This window comes from Pleurodeles waltl, chromosome 6 (genome assembly GCF_031143425.1).
Source record: "Pleurodeles waltl isolate 20211129_DDA chromosome 6, aPleWal1.hap1.20221129, whole genome shotgun sequence".
Taxonomy (NCBI): Eukaryota; Metazoa; Chordata; class Amphibia; order Caudata; family Salamandridae; genus Pleurodeles; species Pleurodeles waltl.
The window spans coordinates 216,913,152-216,937,233 of NC_090445.1; the positions used below are offsets into that span (position 1 = coordinate 216,913,152).

General features: G+C 44.1%; 1 long non-coding RNA gene across 1 annotated transcript; it reads right to left on the reverse strand.

The window, feature by feature from the left end:
* Positions 1–6,862: 6,862 nt before the first annotated feature.
* On the reverse strand, positions 6,863–21,316 carry LOC138301907 (uncharacterized). The gene is made up of 3 exons (XR_011205153.1): positions 21,233–21,316; positions 13,214–13,243; positions 6,863–6,894 (listed from the first exon to the last, which is right to left on the reverse strand). It is a non-coding gene; the product is annotated as an uncharacterized lncRNA (long non-coding RNA).
* Between the last annotated feature and the right edge of the window lie 2,766 nt (positions 21,317–24,082).

Below are 24,082 nucleotides of genomic sequence, written 5' to 3' on the forward strand. Positions count from 1 at the left end.
GGTTCTGTTACCCAGAATCCTTTGCAAACCTCAACATTTGACAAAAAAACACTTTTCCCTCACAATTCGGTGATAGAAAGTTCAGGAATCTGAGAGGAGCCTCAAATGTCCTTCCACCCAGCATTCCTCCAGGTCTCCTGATAAAAATGGTACCTCACTTATGAGGGTAGGTCTACTGCCCGCAACAGTAAATGCACCAAAACACAACATGGACACATCACATTTTCCAAAAGAAAACTATCCATGGATTTTGGCCTCTAGCTCAGCCGGCACCTTGGGAAACCTACCAACCCTGCGCATTTTTTAAAACTAGACACCTAGGGGAACCCAAGATGGGGTGACTTGTGGGGCTCTCACCAGGTTCTGTTACCCAGAATCCTTTGCAAACCTCAACAATTGGCACAAAAAGCAATTTTTCCTCACATTTCGGTGATGGAAAGTTCTGGACTCTGAGGGGAGACACATAGTTCCTTCCACCCAACATTCCCCCAAGTCTCCCGATAAAAATGGTACCTGGCTTGTGTGGGTAGGCCTAGTGCCCTGTGATGGGTCGCTCCGATCCGACCCACACACTTCTCATGCTTGTGCTGACACTGCCACGCTTAACCCGGAAGCTGATAGAGAGACCGACTCTCTCATTGGTCGGTTGCAGCCACCACGGGACCTGACATGGGTTAAAACAGGGATTCCTCCCTTTCCCGAGGAGAAGGTCGTGAGTTGGAGCCGGAACACCCCGGAACTTGTGAATGCCGAAGACTGACGGATCGAGAGGACGCGGAGCGAGGTGCCACGGAGACCGCCTTCCGGACGAGCGTGACGACGGTGCATTCGGGAGCGGAGGAGTCCCGTGGAATAACCGAAGATCGCTGGCCCCGGGGAGCCTATGCTTGAGCCGCCACGCTTCAGGACAAGCATGGCCACTCCAGGTACGGAGGCGCTGGCGGGGGAAAGAAAGGAACGGGGAAGCGGGAGGTGAAAAAGAGTGGGGAGGGGAGGGAAAAGGAAACGGGCACTACCTGGGAGCACTGACTTGAAGGGGTACGGAATTAGAGACACGGAGTAAGAAGCACCTTTAAACACAGGCGTATAGAGAAAAGACAGGGAAATCAAGGCGCCAAGAGGACAGAACAGACTCAAGAGAGGAAAAGGGATCAAGACAGTCGAGAAATCCGTATACTTAAGCTATTGTAGAAACGAACAGAAAGAGAGAGACGAAAAGACGAGTACAAGAGCAAAGAAGACCCAATCAGTGAGCAAAGAGGGAAGGGCAGGAAAGGAACCAGCCAGGAGAGCGGAAGAAGAGAAAGAGCAAGGGAGAACCAGGGAGAGAAAATAAAAGAGTAAAACGGAAAGAAGAGATAGGGACAAGGAAGGAAAGAAGAAAGGGAAAGAGAAGATAAAGAATAACAGAACCAAAACCCCTTCCCCACTTACCGTATCTATTCTCTTTTGTTTTCCACGCTCCCCGCGAGGTCCTGGAAGAAAGAAGGGGAGAAGACTAGATAAAGTGGCAAACAAGGGGATATCATCGCAACCTACCTACTCTCAGCAGCTTTCCATTATATTTACCGTTTATATTGTTTCAAGAACAATAAAAGACAGTTCACTGAAACCAAAACCTTGCAGTCTGGAGTCATAACTCAGCCATCCTCGTACAAAGTGGTGTCAGAAGTGGGATCTAGTTGAACCGGTACACATATAAAAGAAAATGGAGGAAAAACCCACCATGGCGGATGTAATTGCTCAACTCGCGGAGGGACAACGCCATCTCCAGTTGATGTGGGAGCAACAAATGAAGGACGCTAAAGAGGAGAGAGAGGCGTTACAAACAGCCCTTAAAAGTCAGGCCACAATTATGGCCAACAATCAACTGGTCCATGAAACTGCCCTGAGCAAATTAACAGAAACCATCGCCCATACCAAGGTACATCCGAATGTACCCAGCAGTGTTCTCCAAAAATACCAAGACCAGGAGGATCCCGATTCTTTTTTTCTTAATTTCGAGAGGGTGGCCAGCTCAGCCAGCTGGCCCGAAGAGAAATGGGGTCAGTATGTTGCCCCATTATTGACCGGACAGTTACAAGCAACATATCAAGCCATTAATCCCATGGGTACACTGCCATACAAAGAAATCAAAAAGACCATTCTAGAAAGAATAGGGCTAGACAGTGAAAGTTATCGGAGCAAATTCCGACACATGAAATGGGGTTTACAGGAAAATCCACGTGCCCTATATTACAGGGTTCAACACGCTGCGGGACGGTGGTTACGGCCCACAGAAAAGACTCTGGAGGAGATGTTCGATATCATAGTACTGGAACAATTCCTGGATGCACTGCCTCCGTCCACAATGAACTGGGTTCGGCAACACCCAGGGTTAAGCAACGAAACGGTCATTGACTTAGCCTGTGCCTTTCACAGGAGCCCAGATTTTAGAGCCAATCCTAATAGAAACCTAGGGCCATCCTCTGTACGGCCAAATATAGGGAAAGTAGTGCCTTCCCGACCTCCGAGTTCACATGAACCTGAGGGAATACGTATTCCACATCCAACTCCAGCCTCCTACCCCTCCAACAGGCCTCAGTGTTATAATTGTTCGGAATGGGGTCACATCGCACGGTTTTGTCCACAAAAAAAGGATATGGAAGAACCAATGGAAATTGGCATCACCAAAGGCAGGGTATTCTGGGAAGGAGAGACTAAGCCTACATATACGCTCCCCATTCGTCTAAACGGACATGAAAAAGTAGCCTTGGTTGACTCTGGCTGCAGTCAGAGCGTAATAAGACAAGACCTGGTGGAACCAAGGCAAACCGTACCCCAGACCCATGTACTGATAGCCTGTGTCCATGGCGACCAATCCTATTATCCAGTAGCCAGGATTAGGTTCCAGTGGAGGGGTGAGGAGGAAACCCTCAGGGTTGGGGTTTTGCCGCATCTTGAGGAAGATATCATCATCGGGACGGACTATGCAGCCTTTCCACGGTTGTTAAGTAAACCCGGGGAGGAGCATATGATGAAGAAGTGGTGGGAAGAAGTACCCTATGATACTGAGATAGCCGAGACTCGACCTATCAAACCTCACTTAAGCAAACGACAGAAAAGAGCTCAGAGACAACAACATTGGGAGGAGAACCGGGGAAACATTGACACGCCAGGAATAGCGGGAAAGGTATATACCGTGGCGGGCGATTTTAGACAAAAACAGAGAGAGGATCCCTCATTAAAGAATGCATGGGCGAAGGCTCTTAACAGTGAGGAAGAAGGGGCAGGACCCACATTTCACATCCATAATAATCTTTTATATAGGGCACCTCAGTCAGGAGATATGGACCGAAGACAATTGTTAGTCCCCGGCAGCTACCGAGAGCAGGTTTTGCAGTTAGCACATGGTGACACAGGGGAAGGGCATCTCGGAAGAGACAAGACCAAAGAAGTGGTCCTTCAGCGGTTTTATTGGCCAGGTATATATGGGGATATACGCAGATACTGCCAAACATGTCAGAAATGCCAACTCTATAATCCGGTCATGCAACCCCCTGCCCCTTTACAACCCCTCCCGGTTATAGAAACTCCTTTTTCTCGAGTAGGAATGGACCTTATTGGTCCCCTCACTCCGTCTGCTAGAGGGAGGCAATATATACTAGTGTTGGTATACTATGCCACGAGGTATCCCGAGGCAATTCCTCTTCCCAGTATGCCCACTAAGGTAGTAGCGCAAGCCATGATTGAGTTCTTTTCCAGGGTCGGTTTCCCTAAAGAAATACTGACAGATCACGGTACCCCTTTCATGTCCCGGCTTATGGGGGAGGTCAGTAAAACCTTGGGAATAAAACAGATCCGGACCTCAGTATACCATCCCCAAACTGACGGCCTAGTGGAACGATATAATCGGACTATTAAAGCATTACTTAGGAAAAGTGTAGCAGAGGACGGAAGGGATTGGGAAAAGAAATTACCACGTGTACTTTATGCAATACGTACTCATACACAAACCTCCCTTGGACATAGTCCGTTCGAACTGTTATTCGGCAGAACACCTAGAACCCTCCTAGATATGTTAGTGGAACAATGGGAAGAAACAGATGAGGAAACTAAAGATCTCCTGACATATACTAAAGAATTGAGAGAGAATCTACAGTCTGTTTGGGATAGGGCCCATGAGAACCTACGAGAAGCCCAAGACAAACAAAAGAAGAGTTACGACACTAGAAGTGTACTTCGTACTCTTAATGTCGGGGACAAGGCTCTGATCCTTCTCCCCAGTAGTGAGAATAAGTTGTTAGCCCGATGGCAAGGACCATATGAAGTGTTAGAACGGATCAACCCAACAACATACCGGTTGGCTCTTCCCCATAGACCCCAAAAAGAACAGATCTATCACATAAACCTGTTAAAAAAAATGGCAAGAGTCTGATAATATACATAGAGTTCAACTTATCATGACAGATCAGAAAGAAGACATACCATATCCCTCATTTTCCTCTTCCCATAATTTAGAGGATAGTAAACCCCGGATCAATACCTCCCTTGATGAGACGTATAAAATCTCTCTCTCTCAAACAATTAAATCCTATGCAGACATGTTCTCTCGACAACCCGGCCATACTACTTTAACCGAACACAGTATTCGAACTAAGAGTGAGGCAATCGCATGACAAAGACCCTACAGAATTCCCGAGGCCAAGAAAAATGTAATTGAACAAGAAGTTAATAAAATGTTGCAAACAGGTATTATAGAACCATCCAGTAGTCCCTGGTGTTCTCCTATAGTATTGGTACCCAAGCCAGATGGGACCACACGATTCTGTGTAGATTACAGGAAGGTTAATGAGCTCACTTATTTTGACGCTTACCCTATGCCTCGCATTGACGAACTGCTGGAGAAAATAGGGCACGCCAAGTTCATGTCTACCCTAGATCTAACGAAAGGGTACTGGCAGATCCCGTTAAAAGAAACAGACCGAGAAAAAACCGCCTTTGCGGCACCCTCCCGGTTATATCATTTTACCGTCCTCCCTTTTGGGTTACATGGGGCCCCTGCCACCTTTCAAAGGTTGATGGATTTGGTCTTACGTTCCCATCGCCTATATGCGGCTGCATACTTAGACAACATTGTGATATTTAGTGACTCATGGGCTGACCACCTCAGACACTTGTCAGCAGTATTACAGGCATTGAGGGAAGCCCACTTAACTGCAAATCCCGAAAAATGTATATTGGGTTGTACCTCTATAAGGTATTTAGGTTACGTCTTGGGACAAGGACAGGTCCGCCCTCAAATAGAAAAAGTGGAAGCCATACAACAGATCCCGGTACCGACATCACAAAAAGAAGTGCGTTCATTCCTTGGTCTCGTCGGCTACTACAGGCGGTTTATACCCGAGTTTTCCACCATAGCTGAGCCCCTCACTAACTTACTAAAGAATGGGTCCCCTAAAACCTTTTCCTCGTTATCCGAGCCTAGTATGCGCAGTTTTCTAAGACTCCGGGAGGCACTGGCTACTGACCCTGTGTTGTGCTGCCCTGACTTCTGTAGCTCGTTTTATTTACAAACAGACGCCTCTGACGTTGGCCTAGGGGCTGTGTTGTCTCAGCCCCAATCCGATGGTTCTGTTCACCCCGTTTTATATATTGGTAGGAAGCTTCTCCCGCGAGAACGGCACTACCCCACTATTGAGAAGGAATGTCTGGCCATTAAGTGGGCCATTGAATCCCTCCGTTATTACCTCAGTGGCCGTCCCTTCACCCTCTTGACTGATCATGCTCCTCTCACCTGGCTCTCTCGTCATAAGGATACCAACCCTAGAATCCTGAGATGGTTTCTTTCTTTGCAACCTTTTTCTTTTCAGGTGCTCCATTCTCCAGGACGTCTCATGGCGAATGTTGACTTTCTCTCCTGATGTCCTCCAGCTGAGCGTCGTCTACAGATGCTCTCTAGGGGGAGTGTTTGTGATGGGTCGCTCCGATCCGACCCACACACTTCTCATGCTTGTGCTGACACTGCCACGCTTAACCCGGAAGCTGATAGAGAGACAGACTCTCTCATTGGTCGGTTGCAGCCACCACGGGACCTGACATGGGTTAAAACAGGGATTCCTCCCTTTCCCGAGGAGAAGGTCGTGAGTTGGAGCCGGAACACCCCGGAACTTGTGAATGCCGAAGACTGGACGGATCGAGAGGACGCGGAGCGAGGTGCCACGGAGACCGCCTTCCGGACGAGCGTGACGACGGTGCATTCGGGAGCGGAGGAGTCCCGTGGAATAACCGAAGACCGCTGGCCCCGGGGAGCCTATGCTTGAGCCGCCACGCTTCAGGAGAAGTGTGGCCACTCCAGGTACGGAGGCGCGGGCGGGGAAAAGAAAGGAACGGGGAAGCGGGAGGTGGGAGGTGAAGAAGAGTGGGGAGGGGAGGGAAAAGGAAACGGGCACTACCTGGGGAGAACTGACTTGAAGGGGTACGGAATTAGAGACACGGAGTAAGAAGCACCTTTAAACACAGGCGTATAGAGAAAAGACAGGGAAATCCAGGCGCCAAGAGGACAGAACAGACTCAAGAGAAGAAAAGGGATCAAGACAGCTGAGAAATCCGTATACTTAAGCTATTGTAGAAACGAACAGAAAGAGAGAGACGAAAAGACAAGTACAAGAGCAAAGAAGACCCAATCAGTGAGCAAAGAGGGAAGGGCAGGAAAGGAACCAGCCAGGAGAGCGGAAGAAGAGAAAGAGCAAGGGAGAACCAGGGAGAGAAAATAAAAGAGTAAAACGGAAAGAAGAGATAGGGACAAGGAAGGAAAGAAGAAAGGGAAAGAGAAGATAAAGAATAACAGAACCAAAACCCCTTCCCCACTTACCGTATCTATTCTCTTTTGTTTTTCACGCTCCCCGCGAGGTCCTGGAAGAAAGAAGGGAAGAAGACGAAATAAAGTGTCAAACAAGGGGATATCATCGCAACCAACCTACTCTCAGCAGCTTTCCATTATATTTACTGTTTATATTGTTTCAAGAACAATAAAATACAGTTCACTGAAACCAAAACTTTGCAGTCTGGAGTCATAACTCAGCCATCCTCGTACATGCCCACAACAGGAAACACTCCTAAACGCAACATGGACACATCACATTTTGATGTGTTTTTTGGAAAGTGCTGAGCTGTGGATTTTTGCCTCTAGCTCAGCAGCCACCTAATAAGATCTACCAAACCCACACATTTTTCAAAACCAGACAGCTAGGGGAACCCAAGATGGGGTGACTTGTGGGGCTCTCACCAGGTTCTGTTACCCAGAATTCTTTTCAAACCTCAAAATTTGGCAACAATATATCATTTTTCCTCACATTTTGTTGATGGAAAGTTCTGAAATCTGAGGGGAGACACACATTTCCTTCCACTCAGCATTCCCTAAGTCTCCCAATAAAAATGGTACCTCACTTGTGTAGGTAGGCCTAGTGCCCACAACAGGAAATGCACCGAAACGGAACATGGACACATCACATTGAAAACTGATGTGTTTTTTGGAAAGTCCATAGCTGTGGATTTTGGCCTCTAGCTCAGCAGGCACTTAGGGAAACCTACCAAACCCACACATTTTTAAAAACTAGACACCTAGGGGAACCCAAGCTGGGGTGACTTGTGGGGCTCTCACCAGGTTCTGTTATCCAGAATCCTTTACAAACCTCAAAATTTTGCAACAAAAACATTTTTTCCTCACATTTTGTTGATGGAAAGTTCTGGAACCTGAAGGGAGTCACAAATTTCCTTCCACTCAGCATTCCCTCAAGTCTCACGATAAAAATAGTACCTCACTTGTGAGGTTAGAGCTAGTGTCCGCAACAGGAAACGCCCCTACACGCAACATGGACACATCACATATTTACATTGAAAACTGATGTGTTTTATGGAAAGTCTATAGCTGTGGACTTTGGCCTCTAGCTCAGCAGGCACTTAGGGAAACCTACAAAACCCACACATTTTTTAAAACTAGACACCTAGGGGAACCCAAGATAGGGTGAACCTGGTGGGGCTCTCACCAGGTTCTGTTACCCAGAATCCTTTGTAAACCTCAACATTTGGCAAAAAAACACTTTTCCTTCACATTTCGGGGATGGAAAGTTCTGGAATCTGAGGGGAGCCACAAATTTCCTCCCACCCAGCATTCCCCCAAGTCTCGCGATACAAATGGTACCTCACTTGTGAGGGTAGGCCTAGTGCCCGTGACAGGAAATGCCCCAAAACACAACATGTACAAATCACATTTTCCCAAAGAAAACTGACCTGTTTTTTGCAAAGTGCCTAGCTGTGGATTTTGGCCTCTAGCTCAGCTGGCACCTAGGGAAACCAACCAAACATGTTTTTTTTTTTTAATCTAGACACCTAGGGGAACCCAAGATGGAGTGACTTGTGGGGCTCTCACCGTGTTCTGTTACCCAGAATCCTTTGCAAACCTCAAAATTTGGCAAAGAAAACACTTTTTCCTCACATTTCAGTGATGGAAAGTTCTGGAATCCGAGTGGAGCCACAAACTTCCTTCCACCCAGCATTCCCCCAAGTCTCCTGATAAAAATGGTACCTCACTTATGTGGGTAGGCCTAGTGCCCACGACAGGAAATGCCCCTAAACGCAACATGGACACATCACATTTGTACATTGAAAACTGATGTGTTTTTTGGAAAGTGCATAGCTGTGGACTTTGGCCATTAGCTCAGCAGGCACTTAGGGAGACCTACAAAACCAACACATTTTTAAAAACTAGATACGTAGGGGAGCCCAAGATGGGGTGACCTGTGGCTATCACCAGGTTCTGTTACCCAGAATCCTATGCAAACCTCAACATTTTGCAAAAAAACACTTTTCCCTCACATTTCAGGTATGGAAAGTTCTGGAATATGAGGGGAGCCACAAACTTCCTTCCACCCAACATTCCCCCAAGTGTCCTGATAAAAATGGTACCTCACTTGTGTGGGTATGCTAGTTTCCTGTGACAGGAATGAATCACACAAGGGTCAATGGTAGTGCTTGCATGAGGGCTACTGCTAACCCTGGAGTGATTCATTCCTGATGCAGGTACTAGGCACATGTACATAAGTGGGGTTGTGTTGTTACCAGGACAAGTGGAAAAATACTCGGTGGTAGGAATTTTTTTGATCCCTGCACATTCCTGTAGTTTCTGTGATGAAAAGCAAGGAAAAATAGCATTTTTAATCAACGTTTCACTTTTGCAGGGGATTCTGGGTAAGAAAATTTTGTGAAATTCAAACACGCCACACTTCTGTGGACTGCCCCTGGTGTCTAGTTTTCAGAAATGTCTGGGTTTGGTAGGTTTCCCTATATGGCCACCAAGCCCAGGACCAAATACTCAGATGACTGTCTTACAAAACCAGGCTGTTTTGTGGTAGGTAATTTTGATGTCTCCATAATCCGTTTTGGGCACTTCCCTGTTGCGGTCACTTGCCCACCCACTAAAGTGAGGCAATGTTTTTCTCTGGAGACTTAGTGGAATGCTGGGTGGTAGAAAATTTGTGGCCGCCTGCAGATTCCAGGACTTCCCCTCACTGAAATGCAAGGCAAAAGTATTTTTTAAGCAAAGTTAGTGATTTCAAGGGGATTCTGGCTGAAGGGAAACTGGAGAGAACCCACAAGTCCTGCACTCTTGGACTCACCTGGTACTAGTATGTTAAAGTTAATCCACCACTCACACTGGTTGGTTTTAGCACCTCCGGAAATAATGGTTTCAAAGCATGAATACTTATCAAAGTATTTGAATATTGAAACTAAGCCTAGTTGGGCTTTAAAGCCACATCCAGGCACCAACCTCTTTGTGGTCCATTCACACGCCATTCACGCACAACAAACAACCCTTTCAGACCGCCGGCCACGAGCCCAATCCAGCCAATCACTGCACTCACATTAATTTACCGCTGGCAGGCAAGGGCCCATCACATTCATACGCCACAGGACGGAATAAGTTTGACTACATTTTACCACGTCAAGTAACCGCTTTCTTCTTCCTGAACATTACCGATGGCATGCGTAACGAACCTTTACTAATGCCTCCCATGACAGCCACTGGAGGCTCAGGAAGACATGTTTTACATGCGCCTTTAGCGCACTCACTGTGCTAAATCCAACTCCTTACAGTTTGTGGATGCGAGTTGTGGGTGTCCGAGTATGCCGTACAAAGCAATTCCTCGAAATGAGACAGCATATCTACATTTAAAACTAAGGCAGACATGCTGGGGAATTCTTGCGATGTTATCTAAAGAGAAGAGCATAGGCTATGAAAAAGGGTAGTGTTTGGCACACAGGGTGGTCTGTGAGAACGTAGCATATGTCCCAGCCAACAATATGTGCAGTGCTGTGACTGTAATGCACTTATCATACAGCAAATTGAACATCTACTAAGTTCTGATGGAGGATGAATGTGAAAAGCAGGTCAAACACTGACCCATACGTGTCAATGTCCTTCAGTGCTGGCCTGGCACCAATGGGTTTAAATCCATAGGTGTAGATGATGTACATCTGTGCTACCATCACTATCTGCCTTCTATCTGTGCAATATCCCTGTGAAGGCACACCTACCATAAGCTTTCCTTACCCATTCATGCCTCTGTCCTCATCAGAGGCCTGACTAATCCTGTATAATTGCCAAGTGAACCTATATTAGTTTGTGGATGCAAGTTGAGGGTGTCTGAGTATGCCTTGGGAGGCCTGTTCCTCGAACTGAGTGAGCATATCTACCGTTGAAACTAAGGCAGACATGGTGGTGAAGAAATCCTAAGATCTTTAAAGTAAAAAGTCAAACAAATATCCTGTGGTACTCATTCACCAACACTTGTACTTTTGCTTTGAAAGTAAAGCTACAAATTGAGTTTGCACACTTTCAAACACGTAGAAATGTTGGTGAATATGTCCAACAGGACATTTGTTTGACTTATCACACTTACTCTGGTTCTTGTTGGCAATCATGGTGGTCCCTGTGTAGCATACATAGGTTCCCTAACAAGCACTTGCAAATTCAGTCATGCCTTTAACATTGTGCCACATAGGGTACTCCATGATAATGTGGCATATGTTCTCTCCACTAGTATGTCAGTATGGGGACTATAATGCACGTTAATTGAACAGAACACCTACCACTGTCTGACGGTGGATATAGGTGTCAAGCAGGCCATAAGGAAGTCCATGATTTCCTGAAGTAGATGGTGTAAAATTCTGTGGCTGCTTGCCTAACGAAGCGGTGGCCCATGGATGTTCGGTGTCCATGCACAGCCACTGAAAGGATTATCCAACGACAACTTCACCTGAGTAGATTTCCCAGAACTTTGCTTTAGTATGATACAACATAAAGCAAGTAGGGACACAGAGGCCTGGTTGAGATGGGCACTGGGGACAGTAATACCGATTCTCCTGCCGCTTTCCATGCTTCGAGCACACTTTACAACGACGACATGGATGATCCTTTTTGGGTGTTTTAGGAATGCATCAGCAAAGTGTTGCTCCTGCAGCCTTGCCACATCCTCCAGAACATATGCGGTTGAGGCTGCTGCTCCTGTAACAGCAGTGAGGCTTTCAATTGCAGACAACTAGAAGTCAAGGAAAGTCATGAGTCTTCCTGTAGTTGTCTGACAATAAACAACATACACATTGTATGTTGCCATCTGGATCAGGTGGGTAAACAGTTTCTTGTACCAAGTGCGAGTTTTATGACACACATTGTATGGTTGAAGAACCTGGTCGTTCTTGTCCACTCCACCCATGTACTTATTGTAATCAAATATACAGATGGGCTTGTGGACTTCGGCCATCTGACCCCAAACTGTGATGGGGGAAGTGCTCTCATCATGAATTGTAGTGAGCACGTATACATCACGCCTATCCAAGAACTGGACTGCGAGCAGTTTGTTGGAACGCAACTCAGTACTCTGGGCTTTCTGGAGCTTCTTGCAAACAAGCTCCTGCAGGAATCCTTTGTGATTACAACGAACTGTACGGCAGGCCACAGTGCCAGCTTTGTAGAGCTCACTGAACAGCTCTACTCCTGTATAGAAATTGTCCACATAAAGTGTATAACCTTTGTTAAAGAGTGGCTGGACAAGTTCCCATACAATCCTACCTGTGACCCCGAACGCGGGAGGGCAACCTACAGGGTTTAGGGTAGAGTCCTTTCCTGTGTACACTCTCAAGCTGTACACATAGCCAGAAGATCTCTCACAGCATGTACAGCTTTATGCCATAGCAAGCTCTTTTGCTCGCAGTGTACTGTCTGAACAGCAGCCGTCCTTTGTACCGGATCAAGGACCCATCAACTGTTATATTTTTCCCAGGAGTCAAGATCTCTGGAAACCTAGCAGACAAATGTTCCACGACAGACCGAATTTTGAACAACCTGTCATGGTCTGGATGGTTCCGGGGCAATGCAGCAGAATTGTCATTGAAATGCCGCATGCGCTGCAGTAGCAAGAAACGATCTCTGCTCATGTATGGTGTGATGTGCGAGTCGTCCAGTAGGACTGCAAGGTGGGTTTCTGCACTAACCCCATTTTGAGCGTAAGGCCCAAAAATATTTTCAACTCCGCCAGCAAAGTGGGAGTCCACTGGCGTGCCTTAGAACAGGGCCCTAGAGTACCTCTATGCTCCCTCAGAAATTGGTCTGCACACAAATTTGTTTGCTGCACAATTTCCTGAAGGAAGTAAAAAAATAGATGGACATAGTCGACTGGCAAAGTTGGCCCCATCGACTTTACTTCGAGCGTCACCAGCAAAAGGTAGAATTTGGGGCTGAACTAAATTGGGGGGCTGCCAAGAGAGCACTCTCTCTGGGCTTGCAGCCACACGCACCTGCTCGCTGGGTTGGGCTAACCGCTGTTGTCCTTCTGCACAGACTGTGCTTGCGAAGGGAAAGCACGGCTGTTGTCATTGTGTCATTCAGAATCACTGGAAGAGGTGTAGTCGGATGGGACTCCGCCAACTGAAAAATCACTCCCAGATTCTGCTCCATTGTCGTCTCCCTCAAATGCTGTCTCAGTCTCTGATCCTGCCTCAGAGCTATCCTCCATAACTTGAGTTAGGGCTTGAGAAGCAGTCATCCAGCGAGACGTCATCTCTGCTACTGGCTAAACTGTCCCTCTAAAGTACTAGCCTATGTAGAAGGCATACAGAGTCACAAAATTGCTCGTGGGTGTGTGTGATGTGTCCAATAGTAAAGTTGTCACCTTACCTTTGCTTCTTCTCTGATTCAACAGATTCTCTAAAGATAATGAAAAAAACAAAAAAGACACAGTATTACCTCACCTTACCACATATCCATCATCAAAGCCTTTAGCGCTGGTGGCACCCAGTGCGACAGTCATTTTTGGTGCTCTGCCTTCCATGACCTCCTCTTCTAATTCCCTCAGTACCACCCAGCAAAAGTGCCCATCATATCTCCATAGCCCCCCTCCACATACATTTCATTTGTTTTAGAGAGCAGGTAACGCCTAGCTTTACTAATCCACTCAGTTAAATACATGTATATCCTTTGCAGCAGGCATATAAACCATTTATGCTACTTTATTGCATCAACACTGCCACTAGACAAAAGACAGATCTATTTCTCTCTAAATATATATATATATATATACATATGTAGATATATATATCACATTCATATATGTGTGGTTTCCCTGGGAGCTGATTGTGGCTCCAGGAAAACAGCACATGTAAAAAAGTGATATATATATATATATATACATACATATATAGAGAGATTTGTCTCTCATTATTAAATATATATATATATATCTCGCTAGTGCTGCGATCCATGGCCAGGAAACAGTGCCAGGAAGGCATCGATGGAAAGGGGAGACTTTCCATCGATGCCTCCCTGGCATCTGGAGATGCCGTTTTGGCCTTTTTTTCCACACCGGAGTCGGGAGAGGACGCTCACCTGCTCCTTGACCCTCCAGTGGGGAAAAATATGTGGCGTCAGCACGTACAGAGGGGCGGGTGGGGTAGCGGGGGAGACGCAGAAGTTGTTCTGCATCTCACGGGGTAAAAAAAAATATATATATCCTCTGGTGCATTGCTCTGGTGGATTTTTAAAACCCCTCCCTGGCGTCGGCCACTGGTCATGACCCGGACCAGGGAGGGTGTGCGGTCATCAGCCAGTGCTCGACACCCGCACCAATGGGGTTAAAGACTTGTTTTCATTTGAAAGGAGAAAATCATCTTGTGCCATGGCGAGGAACATGGATTGCAACAAGTGATGTACAAACTGTTAAATCGCTGAAGTCACACGGAAAGGAGAGATGACTTCACACCAGGCCTGTGTTTCAAATTTGATTTCAGCCATAATTCTGATTGGATATTGCTCTTTTTGCATAATGTGGGGTCATCAAACTGACCAATAAAACTGTTTTGAGTATGCCCAAGTAGGGATGGACTTTCTAAGTTTGAGGCATTCCCCTTTTGAATCTTGTACTGTTAACTTGTCCCTTTGGATGTCACCTGTTTTCTATGTGCAAGCCCAAGGTCTGCACCTTCCCTCTGATGGTGCTTCTAAAGAACATTGCTGATGATCTACATGATTTGCTGATGAAACTGAATTGAATGCTGATCCTAAGAGACGTATATTCTAATGCAAATGTTATTTTCCCCGACCTGCTTTTCTGAGTAGAAATTAGCATACTGACACCTGTCTTTTAGTTTTCTTAGCTAGTTTAACTTAGCCTGAGATAGATGCAGTTCCAAACTATTTTTGTCTTGTCTTTTTGACTTTTTGTCTGCATGTGTTAGCCCGCTCCCACACATGCTTGCCATAGTTTAGTTAGTATTAGGGAAAACCTATGTCCCAATCCCTGAATTCTGAATCTGTGCATTTGATTTGACTAATGTCTTTACAGACCGAAGTGAAGCATGTTTCTGTCTCTGTGATTGCTTTATTAATATGCATTCTTCTTCTTGAATGTCTAATGGTGATGATGTTGAGTAGATTAAATTTGTTTCATAGATTTGGTCAGCCTATGATGTCCATTTAACTTTATAGTTTGATTCTGCGCCTCATTTACATGACTTTGGCTTTGTGGTTATAAAATAAAGCTTTGAAACTTTTACTTTGGTTGGAGTATTCTTCTGTGGCCACATGGGTCATGTTGTTTAAATTTGATGTTTGGAATTGAATTGATTGTGCATGGTTATCACACTCTTCACTGGGTCAAAAGATCCCATTGACCTCAGGAAAAGAAGAATAAGCATTTTTCAAATCCTGCGAAGGATAAGGAAAATGGGTTAACACAAGTGACAACCATTGTGTTCCTGGTAGGAGGGTTTTACCAAAGATGAACCATGTAATATGTAGGACATATGGGAGAGAGAGGCATTGGCTCTTTTTAAGTGCATGGAGGTGATAATTGGCAACTTTGGCTATGTTTTTGATTTGTGGGAGATGACAAGTGGTGGAATCTAAATTAAGGCCTAATTGTTTTACCAATAAAGACAGACAGAGAAAGAAACCTTCAAGTTTTAATGTATTTGTGAGTGTGAGGTTAAATTTGTTTTGTGTCTGTCTGTAATAGGTAAAAACTGTTTTGTAGTTTTATATCAGGAAGTAATTGGGCAACCACTTTCATACCTTAGTTAAGCTGGAGCGAATGATGAGAATTTCTTTGATCAGCCGTTTTCAAGTAAAGTTATGCCATTCGCATATTGTCGGGAGGTACCCTAGCCGTCAAGTACAAAAGGCAGTGGCTCAAAATATAAATCAATCAATTAGATCGATCCTCAGAGATTGATCGATATGATCGGTCTCTGAGGAACACTCCCATCAGAACCAACTTCCACAGATGTATGATGAACGACACCGATTGGATGAAAGACAACTTCCTCAAGCTGAACACGGCCAAGACAGAACTCCTCATCTTTGGGACCAACATCTCACCATGGAATGACGCATGGTGGCCTGCGGAACTCGGCCGACCTCCTACCCCGACAGACCATGCCCGCAACCTTGGCATCATCTTGGACAGCAAGCTATCTATGAAGCAACAGGTAAACACAGTCTCATCCGCCTACATCCACACCCTATGATTGCCCCTGCAAGATCTCCAGGTGGCTCCCAGTTGACAGCAGAAAGACCATCACATAGGCCCTTATCACCAGAAAGCTGGACTACGGAATCACTCTCTACGTAGGACTCATTGCACGCCTCCTGAAGAGACTACAGACAATACAGAACTCAGTGGCAAGGCTTATCCTCAACTTCCCCAGATGGACCAACATCACACCCCACCTTAAAAAGCTACACTGGCTCCCTATCCAGAAGAGATGCCAGTTCAAGATTTTGACCAACGCTTACAAAGCTCTGCACAACATAGGATCAGCGTAGATCTACAAGCGCATAACATTCCGCCAACCAACCATACACCTATGATCTGCCTCCCTCTTCCTGGAAGATGCCCCCCGGATCCACCAAGCCAACAGCGGAGGATTCTCTTTCTCTCATCTCACATCCAAAGCTTGAAACAACCTTCCCATGCATCTTGGGGCCACCTCATCGCTCCAGCAATTCATGACAGGTCTCAAGACCTGGTTGTTTGAATGACCTGATCACCATGCAGCAACTATCAACTCCAGTGCCATGAAACCTTCAGTAGTGATTTGCAGGGCTTTACAAATGACTGATTGAGTGATTGATGATGATATATTAGTGATTTCAGAGGTATCCTGCCAATCTTTACCAACTAATGATTAGCTAAGAAAGATGTAAACCAGTTTATCACTTGTCCTTGAAGCCCATGGAGTGTTCAGAATAATGTAAGTGCAGTGTGATCAATCGTGTCAAATGTCACTGAGAACGGAAGGCAGATGAAAAGGTAGGAATCTTCTTTAATCTATATGTGATGAATGTCACTGAGAACCTTACAGAGGGCTTTGCAAATGTTGTGTCATGTCTGAAAGTCAGATTGATAATTCACTAGCATTTTTTGTTGGAAAAATAAATTATTCGATTGGAAATAATTGCTTTGTTGAGACAAGATAAGGCTGAGGCAGAACTGTGATTGGCTAGAACAACTTGACCACTGTTTGGTTTTTAGAAATGTGTATTATTTGTCTCGCCTTCAGCAAATCTGGGAAAGAGCCCCAAAGTGGTAAAACATAGATCATAAAGTTTATGTTGTGGTCCCTTTCAATCCTGTGAAACTGAGGAATGGCCAGTCTAAAGCTGCAACACGTGCGTGCAGGGAAATCAGGCAATATGTAACTGATTGTTGTTCAAAGTTTTTGAAGAATGATATTAAAAGAAACCTTCTTCTCTGAAGACACTATCTGCTATGAGCCGTGTGTAGTATGTGCCTTTCAAGTTGATGTGAATCCTTTTAGCTTTTTTGATCACAGAGAACCATGTCTTCATGAAAAGTTAAAGTTAGTTTTCACTGTAACGGTTGGGTTGAAATCCCCAACATAGCTTTAGGTGAATACGCGAAATGCAAAGAAGAGCTGAACATCCAACAATATAACTTGTATAAACTTACCAGGAGGTCCGTTTTCTAATCTGTTTATTACCACAATCAATCTGTTTTTGAAAAACATAAAATAATGACCCTAAGTCCTGGGAGTTTTCTCCCAGGGTCTGGGGCATTATTGTTTTATTCCTGTGCCTCACTGCCATGTGTTTCCTGACAGTGATAGGACAGGGAAAAAGGCATTACATCGTCCACTCTAAGTAGGCAGCAGGGTGTAATGTCCTTCCGCCAATGGCCACCACTCTGTGGAGCCACTGGAGCAGGTATCCCATCAACGGAGCCACCGGGGCTTCCTCAATACCATTTTTAAGATGCGCCTATCTCAAGTGAGGTTCGAGGGTGGGGGGGCAGGGTAGTTTGTTGTGGAATGAAGTACCCTGGACATCAAACTCTAACTCGGTGCCTAAGACTGTTTCCAAGAAAAGCGTGTGAATCATTTGATTGCCAAGTGTGTAGTTTGGTTTGATGGGTGCTGTTGCATAAGAGAAGGCAACAAGAGGAGTTTTTGTCAGACTAATTTTAAGGTACAGAGCTGACACCCAGGACTGCATTTGAGGTAGTGAATGTCGGCTGCAGGTGACGGCTAAAGGTATTGCTATGATCTCATGGGTAAGTAAACTATTTTATTGAATAATTAATAAAAACCATTACAAAAAAAAGAGGAGGAAACTAAAATAAAACGCATGTAAAACATTCCGAGTCAGTCCACTATTTGATTCTCTAAAAGTTCTGTTTCATTCACACTCACAGGGGTAGCAGTTCATTGAGTTAGAGCAGCTTTAATACATTTTACAAAGCCACCGGCTAGCCCATGTCCGTCGGATTAAGCATCCCTTAATCACTAATTCCTAGGGGCTAAAAACCTGAAAATAGAAAAAACAGCTCGAGCGTGCGATAGACCTTTACAAACAGCAGATCACATGTGCCAGAGATTCCGACGACTCCGACCATCAAGGCAAACATCTGCAGTTGTCAAAGTGTCAGATGTATTTCTGCCTAACCTGATCAGGCCAGATCCGAGCTGGAAGATCCTTTTCAGTTTCAACAGAACAGTTTATGTTAAATAAGGTTGTACTATTTATTCCCTGAGGATATCGATAAAGTGCCAAAGTGCAAACATTAGGATTCTGTATAAAAGATTGCACTTGTTGATTTTTCACAGTCTGCTTACATTGAAGCCATGGTAAATGCAATTTTGAAGCTTCTTTCATTTGTAAAAGATCTATTCATTTAATTATGGTGGTTTGATGGCATAATGTGTTATTTCTGGGGTTCACAATGTAATGCTGAGATGAATTCTTACATTTGAGTCAGAAGCTGAGGGACACAGGCTGCCTGCTGGACTGTTGGCTTAGTCAACTTGAATTCGCAAATGTATTTGAGACTATGAAGTAGAAGGTGGTGGGGGAGGTGGTGTGGGGTAGAAAGCCATCTGAAAAGATTACATTGTGTGGTACCCAGCCATTTCAGCACCGATGCAGGGGACACTTTGCACCTGTAGGATAACCACAGTCTGCACTTGCGGCTAACATCATCCAGCACTAGCTTCACTGATGGACCAGGCAGCTTCTTGACTCCTTTCAAAAGGGCGATCTTCAAATTGTTTGCTTTTTCTTTGAGTTCGACTTTCTGTTTAATAAGGCTTCCTGAGTTGTTGAACCAGCCTCCCAGATATTTACACGAGTCAGCTAGTTTAATGTCCTCATTATTTATAATCCAGCTGTCTTTGCCTGCCTTCCTTTTACCAAAGTATAGTCCTTTAACTTCCCTTGCTTCATCGCTAGACAATTATTGATTCAATAGGATTCCAGCATTCCCAATGTATGCTGCAATCCTGTGCTGGTGTGATCAAAAATCACAGCGCTGCCTGCATACATTAATAGTGGAATGGGCCTGCCATAGTTTTTTAGGTGACATGCTCTTTTGTTGATCAGACCTTTGGCAATGACAGAACAATTACTTTAGAATAATGCCTGTGTGACCAAGGAGCAAGTCACTTGATTACAATTTATTGATGACTGTATAATGGTTTGCCATTGGTTCACAGCTTCATCAGCTTTCAAAACTCCTCATTTTCCTAGGTGGGTCGTCTACCACTATAGCCTATTCAATTTTTGTAAACTTGTGAATTCTGTTAGGGTTGTTGCTTTATCAAGTTCACCTAGAATTGTTGACAAGCTTGCGGTTTGAACAATGTCATTACTTTTAGGACACTCCTGTCTGTTGTTTTCTGTTATATATTTGCACAAGAGAGACTAGCAAAGGTGTAATCCAAAACTCTTGTGCTATGTTTAGTGACTCTAGTGTACCCAGTTGGTTTATCAGATGGAATTCTCCCATTGAAGATGCACATGCCCAGTGAGGCAGTTTGTGCTTTAGGGCTTTGAAGTTCCTACATCTTTTCTGCAAAAAAATAGTAAGTACATTGATTTATTTACAGATATGAACTCAGGTTGTATCTCTAAATAAATTGATGTATTGAGCTGCTTGCCCCGCCTCGCTCTGAACAAGGAGCCAGCCGGAAGCCAGGCAGCAAATCAACTTTCTGCAAAGTGATGCACTGTGCAGGGCTTACCTTTCTAAAGCCCTTCGGTGCCATTGGTGATATCTACTGTAAGTCAGTGACGCTGCCAGTGTCATGGTTTCGGGCATTGCAGGCTGCACCCCTGCATGAGACCAGACGCAGTTCAACAGGCATAGATCCCACCCTTTCCTATTTGTTAGAAGGTAGGATTGGATGCAAGCGCTGTAAGTGAGATTTGGCACCTTGTTCTCGGTAATGGTAAGTATTTATGCTAAACTTTTATTAGCTATATTCGGCTGAAACACCTGGTCATGCTATCCTCCCCCACTGTGACACCCCAGGCCATGGTTGTAGGTTGCTGGCCCTTTTAGCTGCTAAATGTGTTCCCCTGCAAAGTTGATCAAAAAGTTAAGTAGGGATTTTGGTCCCTGGCAAAGTTGATCCAAAAATCCTCAGCTTTAGAGGGAGTCAAGAGCAAAGGGAGAAATATGTGCAAATGGTGTCATGATTTGTGGAATACCTAAAATATTTCAAAAACCATTAAATGCTATGAGTATGCATGCCTCGAATATGCAGTGCATACTTGGTGTTTATTAAGGTCCTGATTTATTTAGATTGATCAGTGCAATGCTTCTGGAATGTTTTATCCCCAATCTAGACATGTTTTTATTTTCAAGGCAGACGCTGTAGCGTGCTAGATGTTTGTGGTTGTGTAATGCTTTGAATACTGCTCTGTCATATGGCATTAAAACAGACATTGAAACAGGGCCCTTTCGGGCCCTATGTTCATGCCCTTAACACTGATGCCAAAAACACTGATTGATTTCTGAACAATAAATGTCGAAATTGATAAGAAAATGCATGTCAGGGATTAGTTCCTGTTTCTATTTCACGTTTTACTTAATCTTGCATTGTGAACTAGTGTTAGCTATTTCCAGTATGTTGCGTTTCTGTATTTTTCGTGCATCTTATTACTCTTTCATAGTGCATACTTTGAATAAAGTCGCACCAAGTGTTTATGAGGGACTGAGATTGAGAGCTCTGTCACTGAGGCTGAAGGCAGTGCATGTTGGAGTGGAGTAGCCTCTCTGCAGAGCACACACAGCAATTATGATATTTCCAGTTGCAATTGAAATTATGCCTAAATGTGTGTGGAGGGGGTACACAGTTGGCAAAATATTGACAAGACGAAAGTAAAAGAAAAAATACTTACATATGAGTGAGTGCAGTATGTTTGGGGGGGGGAGTAAAGGAGATGCAAGGAACTGCATCCTGGTGCGAGTGAAAAGAGGGTGCTGAAGAGAAAAGAGACGAGGTTTAAGATATGCTGGTGGATGAGTTATGGAGAGGAAAAGGGCATACATGTCTAAAAAAAAAGTGTAAATACCTGATAACCAATACTCCTCCCACAGGCCTCAATAATATTTAATTCACAGTCTCACAGTTTCAGAATTTAAACATTTTCAATATTAGTTATTTACACCAAAATCATTGTTGTTACTCATTTATCCTAAGCAGCTACCAACCATTAATTAAGTCAATAGTGCTGGCAGATTTAGATGTATGTCAGTTATTGTGTTATATATCTGGATGCAATAACAAAAGGCTTAGCTAGAAACTAAGATACTGATTGGGTGGCACACTATGGTAATCACAGAAATGTAGTTTACATGTTTAAGCCACACCCCATTTAGTGACTGCCACTTTTTTCATCACACCTAAAGCCCTGTCTGCACATATTTCTGTATGACTGATTGCAGCTATCAGCTGTGGGAGTTTCCCCAAGCCTGGTTAGAGCATTTTCTTCCAAGGTCGATGCCGCACACTGTGCAAGACACTGGACAAGCACACACTTTAAAGTGCCTGAAGTTGTCATTCTGTACAAATTGCACAGTAAGTAACAGTTGAACATATAAATGCAGTAAGATATGGGGCAGCTTTTAATGTGTTTAAATATTTTAAGACTATTCTTTATTTAATTTTGTGTTCAAATGCACCATTTGCCAAAAATGTTTAAAACTTTTGTTGGGGGGAAGGCCCCTGAATCCCACGTTTGTCCATCGAGCTCAGTGGATCGTTCACTACATAAAAGACATACTCAATGTTTACACCCCACCACTTTCAAAAGCCACGAGTAGTCACTGCACATGCTCAAGTTTTATAAGGAACATAGAACTTTTGCTCCATGAGTTGATCTTTTTTAAGACCATGGCAAAACCTATGGATTGCCCTACACTAAGCCCTGGATTACAACTGTATGAGCTGTTGCCCTTTTTTTAAAACTTAATTCATGTTAAAATCACCTGTCATAGTAGCTCCGCTAATAAGTTACCATAATATTTTTAAAGATTGCTAGTCCTTTCTTTGAAGCCAGCCTCTTCTCATTAGCAGCTGGATTCATGTAGAAATTAAATATTGTAATGTGGCCAAGCTTTGTCCCGCTATTGCTTGGTTCGACAGATGTTACTTGGACATAGGGTTCTTCCACTGATTTTTCTTTCATAACGACGTCTAATGAGATTATTATTTATGATAATAATCACTGCCATGGTGAGCTAAACTTCCCAGAACTCAGCACAGGGGTATGAACTAAAAAGACCCCATCAATGGGTTCTGGCATTACCAACCACATTTCTTGGCAGCAAAGATGTCATGTGACCTAAATAGATTCAACACTTTTTGTTGACTTTTAATCTGTGAAAACCTGCCACATACCATGACCCGAAACGTAAAATGTTCAAGTTATAATTGGAACGGGTTAACCTTCTATTGGGTACTATCTAGCTGGCAGGAGCAATGTGTAGCAGCTTCAGCTGGCAAGGAGGGACAATGGTCAGCACCGGGGGTATCCACTTCCACTTATCTATTGCCTCTGTGTTTGTATCCTGAATTAATTGGCACGATCTCTAGACCCAATGCCAAGGAATAATGATGCTTTTTTGTAGGGGCTCTTGTGGCTTTTAGAAGATAAATGTTCCTGCCTTGTTTCTAGAAACAGTGAAAGCTTACTATGGATTTGGGGGCTGGATGGAATGGTTTTGCTGTTTTTTATGGTAATTCCTCATTCTTCAGTGTCATTTTTACAGGTGTAAATCAAATGAACAACATATTTATCATGCTAGTTTACTTGTTGTTTTGTTTGCCTCTGTTGATGTAGTGATTAAATGAACCCTTTCCATGTCTTCTGGCTTTACATGGTATTGTTTACGATGTGCTTGAAACATACTCAGTGGATTACCTCTAGTTAAAATATCACAATTCCCTTTGAAAGTATAATGCGGTATAAGAAGCAGAAAACAATTTATTTGGCTCTAAGGTTCTTCGCAGTGGTTTAGGGCAACTACGTCCAGTTTGCTATCAGTAGAAGCCACTAATGTTTTTACAGACATCGTACAACATATCTATTAGCCAACTTTAAATTAGGATGGCTGCTTACTGCTGAGTTATGATCACCGGAAATCAGGAGCTGAAAGAAGGGCACCCCTGTTTTCAGCATATTATTTGAGTGCTCTTTCACTTGTCTAAACATTGAATATCCCAGTATTGAGGAAGTCAAAAGAACTGAGACACTCTATCCCCAAACTCACTACAGTAGTAGTATTTTTTGTAACACCTACCTCATCCACATTTGCATTAATGGGAAGCTCCTCAAATACCTAAAAATCAAAAGAAAAAACTACACCTGTAGCACTTCCTGGACTCATTCAATCAAAATGTTTTTCAAATCCCCAGAACATCATGCAACTTGAAAATTGGACTACCTTTCAAAGTTGGAGGACTCCACCTCTTGAACATGCAATGCATATACAGCTGTTAGAAATTGGGTTTCTGGTTGCAGAGGTGTGTACCCTGTCCAAACAGGAACCACAATCCTAGTCAGGGTAAGTCAGAAACACACCATAAATTAACCTGTGCTCACCCTTTGGTAGCTGGGCACAGAGCAGTCAGGCTTAACTTAAGAGGCAATGTGTAAAGTATTTGTGCACTGTAAAACGGTGAAACCACCACACAAAAATATTTCACACCAGGTTAGGAAAACAAAGCTTAATTTAATGAACAAAAC